Source organism: Papaver somniferum, chromosome 10 (assembly GCF_003573695.1).
Source record: "Papaver somniferum cultivar HN1 chromosome 10, ASM357369v1, whole genome shotgun sequence".
Classification (NCBI taxonomy): domain Eukaryota; kingdom Viridiplantae; phylum Streptophyta; class Magnoliopsida; order Ranunculales; family Papaveraceae; genus Papaver; species Papaver somniferum.
Window position 1 is genome coordinate 50,898,472 of NC_039367.1, and position 8,104 is coordinate 50,906,575.

The following is an 8,104-nucleotide window of genomic DNA, read 5'->3' on the forward strand; positions in this document are numbered from 1 at the left end:
GTTTGTTTGGCCAGTCATTGTCCGTATTACTATCTTAGCCCATCCCTGATGGTCGGTGTTTAGTTATTCGGGTCATAGTAGGCGGGGCCTACGGCTCCGACATTAGGAATGGTTCCACTATTTATTTAGTCATGTCACAGTAGTGTGTTTAGTTGATCCGGTATTGGTGGCGTGCTTAATTAGAGGGGATATAGTAGCATATTTTGGAAAAGTTGTGCTGAATATTCAGGAGCATATTTAGTTAATTAGTCGTGTCATAGAAGAACGGTCCCAATATTTAGTTGGTTGTGTCATATTATAGTGCATTAGTTAGTCGGGGCACTGTAACGTGTTTAATTAGTTGGATCATAATAGCCGGATTGAGTCGGGTCCTACGGCCCCGGCGGTCGAGAAAATTTAAAGGCAAATGCAGTGCTCACATTTAAATTAGTGTGTTAGTTGGTCCTGTCTATAATAGTCGGGAGCATATATTTAGTTAGTCACGTCATAGCAGAATGATCCCAATATTTAATTGATCGTGTCATATTATAGTCTGTTAGTTAGTCGGGTCAATGTAGCGTGTTTAATTAATTGGATCATAGTAGCCGGAGGCGGCCGGGTCCTACGGCCCTGGCGGTCGAGAAAATTTAAAGGCCAATGTAGTGCCCACATTTAAATTAGTGTGTTAGTTGGTCCTAGTTCCGAATTTCCCGCAGGCTGGCGCTCAACCTCTTGTCGATTTTTTTACAAATTGAATATAGAGATTTATTTAAGTTTTGTTTATTGTTCATTTATTTGGTCGGTCGATCAGCATCTTTTCATGCAATTTTAGCTAGTGCGTGGTCATATCAGAACTGTCCCAATATTTAGTTAGTCGTGTCATATTATAGTGTGTTAGTTAGTCGGGTTACAGTAGCGTGTTTAATTAGTTGGATCAAATTATAGTGTTTCAGTCAGTGATATCTATAATAGTCGGGTGCATATTTAGTTAGTCATGTCTATAATAGTCGGGTCATAACAGAATGGTCACAATATTTAGTTGGTCGTGTTATATTATAGCGTGTCAGTTAGTCGTGTCACAGTAGCGTGTTTAATTAGTTTGATCATAGTAGCCGGAAAGCCGGGACCTACGGCCCCGGCGGTAGAGAAAATTTAAAAGCAGATATAGTGCCTACATATTTAGTTGGTCGTATCATATTATAATGTGTTATTTAGTGGGGCCGTGGAGAAAGTTTGAAGGAAGATGTAGTGCCACCTTAAAATTATTGTGTTAGTTGGTCCCGTCTATAATAGTCGAAAGCATAGTTAGTTGGTCGTGCCATATAATAGCGTGTTAGTTAGTCGGGTCACAGTAGCGTGTTTAATTAGTTTGATCATAAAAGCCGATAAGTCGGGGCCTACGGTCCCGACGGTGGAGAAAATTTAAAAGCATATATAATGCCTACATATTTAGTTGGTCGTATCATATTATAATGTGTTAGTTAGTCGGGACCGTTGAGAAAATTTGAAGGCAGATGTAGTGCCCACATTAAAATTATTGTGTTAGTTGGTCTTGTCTATGTCGAAGGCATAGTTAGTTGGTCGTGCCATATAATAGTGTGTTAGTTAGTCGGGTCACAGTAGCGTGTTTAATTAGTTTGATCATAGTAGCCGAAAATCCGGGGCCTACGGCCCCGACTGTGAAGAAAATTTTAAAAGAAGATATAATGCCTACATATTTAGTTGGTCGTATCATATTATAATGTGTTAGTTAGTCTTGGTCGTGGAGAAAATTTAAAGGCAGATGTAGTGCCCACATTAAAATTATTGTGTTAGTTGGTCCCGTCTATAATAGTCGAAAGCATAGTTAGTTGGTCGGGTCATAGCAGAACAATTTATTATTTAGTGGGTCGTGCCATATAATAGTGTGTTAGTTAGTCGGGTCACAGTAGCGTGTTTAATTAGTTTGATCATAGTAGCCGAAAAGTCGGGGCCTACAACCTCGGCGGTGGAGAAAATTTAGAAGCAGATATAATGCCCACATATTTAGTTGGTCGTATCATATTATAATGTATTAGTTAGTCGGGTCACAGTAGCGTGTTTAATTAGTTTGATCATAATAACAGGAAAGCCGAGTCGGTGGAGAAAATTTAAAAACGGATATAATCCCCAAATATTTAGTTGGTCGTGTCATATTATAGGTTGTTAATTAGTCGGGTCACAATAGCATGTTTAATTAGTTGGATCATATTAGTCGGATAGATCGGGACCTACAATCTCGATCGTGGAGATTTTTTTTTTGGTAGATATAGTGTCGACATATTTAGTTGGTTGTATATATCGTATTATAGTGTGTCAGTTAGTCGAGTCACACTAGCGCGTTTAATTAGTTGGATTATAATAGCCGAATCGGGCCGGAGCCCTAGAGAAATTTTTGAGACAGATGTAGTGCCCACAAACCCCAATGCAGCCAAGTGTCGACCAATGCCTACAATCAAGACAAATCATATTCTTTCTTCTCTCACATCAATTCCAGATGTTAGTGTTAGGATTAGGACAATAGACAATGAAATTCCGTTTTTTTAACCTCCATTATTGTTCTTATTCAAGCGCCTCTTGGCAACTGCATCATTAGCAAACTCAATACCGCGGGTTCCTAATAGTCGATACTTGCCCATCTCTTGGCCCAGTGGGTACATTCCACCATGGTCCTTTAATCTGTACACATTAAAAAAAATCAAAAAAAAAAACTATTTAGACTATGCGTATGGATCAGTCTGTCCATTAGTGTTAATAACTTGGTTAATTAGTTACCATAGCTACGGAATTTCTTACATGAAAAAACTCTGAGGCACACTTTTTTAAAGGCTGCAACATCAATAATACCGAAGCCTCTTACAAGATAGGAATTACAGCTTTCTCAGTTTTATTTGAGCTTATCGAATTAAGATGCATTGAATCATCACTGTATATAAACAAAAATAAAAATTTCATTATAGATGCACATGATAACTAACTTATATTCATAATACTAAATAGTTGTTATCAGTATGGTTAACGTCGCCTAAATATACAGTCACCTCTTTTTCTAATAAATGTATCAATCTCGCTAACTTCAATACTACACCATGCCAGCGTAATTCCCTGTGCAGCTCTGTACTTTTTCTAGTTGTTGGCAATGGGCAGTAGTTTGAATTAAGATTCCTGAGAAATATTGTGTCTATTGTAAGGCGCTTACATTTACAGGAATGCTTCTTAATTTTGCCGCGGTCTTTAAAAGCTTCTGTCAAATAACCTGAACAACGGTAGCTCTAATATCGGATCCATACATTATAACTGGACCCAGGGTAGTACGACTTGTGAGGTTGAAAAATCTTCTTCGAGAAATAGAAAACAGCCCCACTAAATCGAGTGCAGTAAAGTACAGCCCTCGTACAGTACACAACATGACATGATTCGGTTTTGTAATTAGCTAAATCATGGTTAAACCTTTATATTATCCTCTTAGCATGAGAAGATTGAAGCAAAAAACCAAGAAAAGTTAAAACAAAATTTACCTTCGCACCAAGCTCTAGCTATCTGCATTACTTCCTCCAAAAAACTCCTCTTTCCATATATTCACCAACCCTATATTAGCTTTCTGTCGACTGATCCCACACCGAAATCGTAATTCGCAGTTTTTTGCTTTTTCGTGTTACATTATTAAGCGATCTAGCTAAAATTTACAATGGTGTTGCAAATAGTAATGTAGTTGGCAGCATCTTTACTTCTTAACTTAAACTGGTTTAGCGTTGATACAGCTGACTACCATTTGGAAAACAATATTATTCTATAACACTTCACAGCCAGAAGATAGAGTTTATATGTTCCTAAATTTTGACGACAAAACATTAGGTGATATACAACATGTGTAGTAGTGTAGCAATATTCAAAGATTCAGGCTATTAGAAAACCATGTAATTTTCCCAAAATTACCTACTGTGGGTACTCCGTTTCTAGTTGAATAGGCAACGGAACTAAACATATAAAAGTGAATTCAACTTAACAATGAACAAACAGAACTACCTATCAACAACTATGCCAGTCTTTCAATCATGTATCTCAATATCCCGATTGCACTTACCTACGACATATGAAACAAAATCTTTTAAAAATTAACCAACAAATTAAGAACTACAATGCACAATATTGAAAAGGACACGAACAAATATCATCAGCATAGTACTGGATCAATGGCAAGAATGAAAACCAAAAGACTACCTTTAACGTGATAGCTCATATCCTCTTTCTCATCGAATCAATACCTTCAACTGACCCATTGCAGTTCTCGGCATCAAGACCACTACTGGACCATCTGAACACCACTTACACCAACTGTCGCTGCCATCTTTCTTCCATTTCTCAGCATGAACCCATTGCAGATTCAACTCATCAATCCCACCTGACTCGATTAAACAGCCACATAGAAAATCAAGCCAATACCCATTTCATCCTTACTAAATCTTCTTCATGTCTGTTACAGCCATCAACGCCAACTATTTCCTGTCCGTTTAAATTACGGCACCCGCCAATTTCTCCACCAGTGGCACTCATCGTTCATCACCAGCAATAGAGTTTACTCTTCAAAACATTAGGATGCCCTAAACTAAATGCATACTTTGTTCTGTTGCTATAGAGTTTATCTTCCATTCTCACAATATCAATCAGTTAGAAGTCAATTACTGCAATACCAGTTGATAGTCGATCTGCAGCGGAACAAAAAGAAAATCAATTAATGGTTGGTACATATGACCCATTGAATTCTGGTGAAATGTCAACTTATTGTGCGCGCAGTTCTGGCATACTGAACTTCGATTTTGTTAACCTAAACATTCGAGAAAAAGTTAAGATGGAGGCAACCATTATCAGCTGCAAAGGATTTATATGCGAACAACAGACCCTAGTGCAATGATTTTAGGAGTTTCAAAACGTGCATGAAGGATGAAATAAATTTAAAACCAAAACAAAATTCAGACTCGATGAAAAACAAAAACATACCTTAGTATAGCAAGAGAATTGCAACGCCAATGGTAGAAACCACCTATAAAAATAACTTTAACTGCTTTTCGAAGGAGATAACAACATGATTATCTGTGAATCCAACCTTAATAACTTAAAGAAAGAAAGACTGACAAAACATGCATACCTTCTTTCAGAACATTATTCCTTAGAAACACAAATATATCAGCTGAGAAAGGAATGGACGTCCGCATTAAGAAGCAGATACGGACGGACGAATATAATATCCCTTCCTGTTTGTCCCTAAAAGAACACACCAGTACTGTGCTCTTTTTTTTCAATCGATAGCTGGCTTGTAAAAGGAAGAAGAAGACATGCTTGACACTAATCATTACAACGTCTCGTAATTCGACGAATAAGATAAGAGGGTGGTGAGGGGAAATCAAACCAAAAAAAAAAAAACCGGGGTTAGATTCAGGGTTAGATGGCGAATAATATGAACCCTTGATGTGAATAAGATTAAACAATAAACAAAAAGAAAAAGTCTGCAAAACAAATCAGAGAAAAAACGGAAAGAAAAAAAAACATTAGATAAAATCCTAGGTTTCAGTTTCTGCTCATCAGCAAAAATAGTGAATCTTGAACCACAACAATTTGTGGGAATCTTATCCAGTGGCAGTTCCAGTTAGTAATCAACAAACGTGGAATTTTTCTCAAATACAAAAAAGAAGTCTATTACATATAGTCTCTCTAGCTAATCTTCAATTTTCCTTTGTAGAAGTTGTTTCTGAATGAAACTGGTGGTAAGATAAGTAATGTTCACAGGGATGTCAAGCTACGAAGAAACCTAAACAAATACAGAATTAGGTGGATCAAAGAACCTCTTATCTGTTCACAACAACGGAATCTTGATTAGACAGCACCCGGAAAGAATGTTCAAATTTAATCTTTGTTAAGACAAAATCTCTCGTCAATTCCTGCAATGAAGAAGGTGAGGGAGCAATCAAACATAACCAAATAAAAAACAATCAATATAAATAATAAGGCAGCTTAAACTGGCCTTTGAACCTGAAATCTAACCTAATGTTATAAATCCAATCTCTCAGAAATCAAAATATTCGGTAGAAAAAAAAACAGATGAAAAGAAACCTAATTGAACCCAAAATCAAATTGAATTCAATAGAAAAAAATAGAGATGATGTCTGGTCCTAGGATTAGGTATTGCAGAACACGGATGCAGATTATTCATAAGACATTGACTTACAATAGTGAGAGAATCCTTCCCCAGTTCGTGACCTTTAACCTGAGTCAATCATTAATCCGAAAAGAATTAAACCCAAAATTTGGGTTCGGAAAGGAAATCTGCGTCAATTGTGGATTTTTTCGAATTGCAGTGATCAACTGTTGTTGATGGTGGCGATTGATTGTTCTTGAGCCAGAGAAAAGTTCTTCGACTGAACAATCTCTTCAGCTAAAAGAAAAGAGAAGAAACCGATCTCGACTTATCCGCGTTAGGAACAATAAGAATTCGGGTAGAAAATCGAACGGTCCCGAATTACTCCTAAGGATGAGCGGACGAACGGATATATCTCTCGCCCAATGATATATCCTGGCCCCAGGATCGCCCGATCGACGGTGGCTATGTCTCCCGTTATACCTTTTTTCTCTCCCCAAATTACTCATTCCGGAACGCAGGATCGCCGAATCCGATGAACACGAATGACGCTGACACAAGTCACACAACCACCACATCTCCTTAATAAAGAGAAGACTTTTTTTTCTCTCCCCAAACTACTCATTCCGGACCGCAGGATCGCCGAATCCGATGAACACGAACGACGCTGACACAACCACCACATCTCCTTAATAAAGAGAAGACTAGGTATGCAGCCGGCCCTCAACCTCCTGTCGATCTTCAAAAAGTTGCTCCAGACTTATATAGCTAAAAATATAATATAATCCAAAAATATATATATAATATGGAGATTTACATAATTATTCAGAATCTAAATTTTATATTAATTAAAGATTTAATACCTAAATAATAGTAATAGAATTGAACATTAACCGAAAATATTAAGACAAATCCTTCAACTGGAAGACGACATTAGTTGTCTTTAAGTTAATGTGTTAGTTGGTCATGTCTTTAATAATCGTGAGCATATTTAGTTAATCGGGTCAAAGCAGAATGGTCCCAATATTTAGTTGGTCGTGTCATATTATAGTGTGTTAGTTAGTCGGGTCACGGTAGCGTGTTTAATTAGTTGGATCATAGTGGCCGGATAGGCCCGGGCCTACGGCCCCGGAGGTTTAAAGATATACGTAGTGGCATCATTAAAATTGGTGTGTTAGTTGGGCATGTTTATGATAGTCGGCAGCATATTTAGTTAGTCGGCTCATAACATAACAGTCCCAATATTTATTTGGTCGTGTCATACTATAGTGTGCTAGTTAGTCGGATCACAATAATGTCTTTAATTAGCTGGATCATAGTAGCCGGATAGGGTCGGGCCTACGGCCCCGAAGGTGGAGAAAATTTAAAGGCAGATGTAGTGCCGGAATTAAAATTAGTGTGTTGGTTGTTCTTGTCTATGTGAAGGATATATAGGAAAACTGTTAGGATCTGGAAAGCCAATTCACCTAACAAAGGTGTACATATACAGAAGAACTGCATGGTTTAGAAAATCTAGGATTGAAACTGGTTTTGATTTGTTGATTAGAAAATCTTATTAAAATTAGGAAACTTACACAATTAATGATCTTATAGGTTAGTCGGGTCGTATTCCTTGGTTTAAAGTTAGGAAATTGTATACATTAGGAAAGGGCCAATGCCGTAGGGTTGAGCCTATATGTTAGTTGGGCGGACGACCCCATCATTTAGTAGCATAGTAACCCATCATCTGTTAAAGCTAGCTAACTGTATAGATATTAGTTGTGATTAGGTTAAGATAAGCTTTGATCTGGAACTTAAACATACAGGTTAGTTGGGGATTTTGACTTTTTGAGCCTATTGATTAACCAAACAAAGCATCATTAAGTTACCTGTCAGAGTATAATTTCATGGTGACGGGATTACCTTAGAATTTTATCACTCTTGAAGATAACCTAGAATGTTATATTAGACGAATCAATAATAAAAATTGTAATC

The 8,104-nt window shown here is 37.3% G+C and overlaps 1 long non-coding RNA gene across 8 annotated transcripts; it reads right to left on the reverse strand.

Moving 5' to 3' along the window:
- Nucleotides 1-2,433: 2,433 nt before the first annotated feature.
- On the reverse strand, nucleotides 2,434-6,646 carry LOC113318452. 8 transcript variants are annotated; one of them, XR_003344563.1, is made up of 6 exons: nucleotides 6,221-6,646; nucleotides 5,144-5,933; nucleotides 4,996-5,056; nucleotides 4,219-4,703; nucleotides 2,794-4,081; nucleotides 2,434-2,676 (listed from the first exon to the last, which is right to left on the reverse strand). It is a non-coding gene; the product is annotated as an uncharacterized LOC113318452 (long non-coding RNA). The 8 variants fall into 8 exon arrangements; XR_003344564.1 differs by having other exon boundaries at nucleotides 4,996-5,038; nucleotides 6,221-6,645; XR_003344559.1 differs by having other exon boundaries at nucleotides 2,794-2,923; nucleotides 3,039-4,081; nucleotides 4,996-5,933; nucleotides 6,221-6,644.
- Between the last annotated feature and the right edge of the window lie 1,458 nt (nucleotides 6,647-8,104).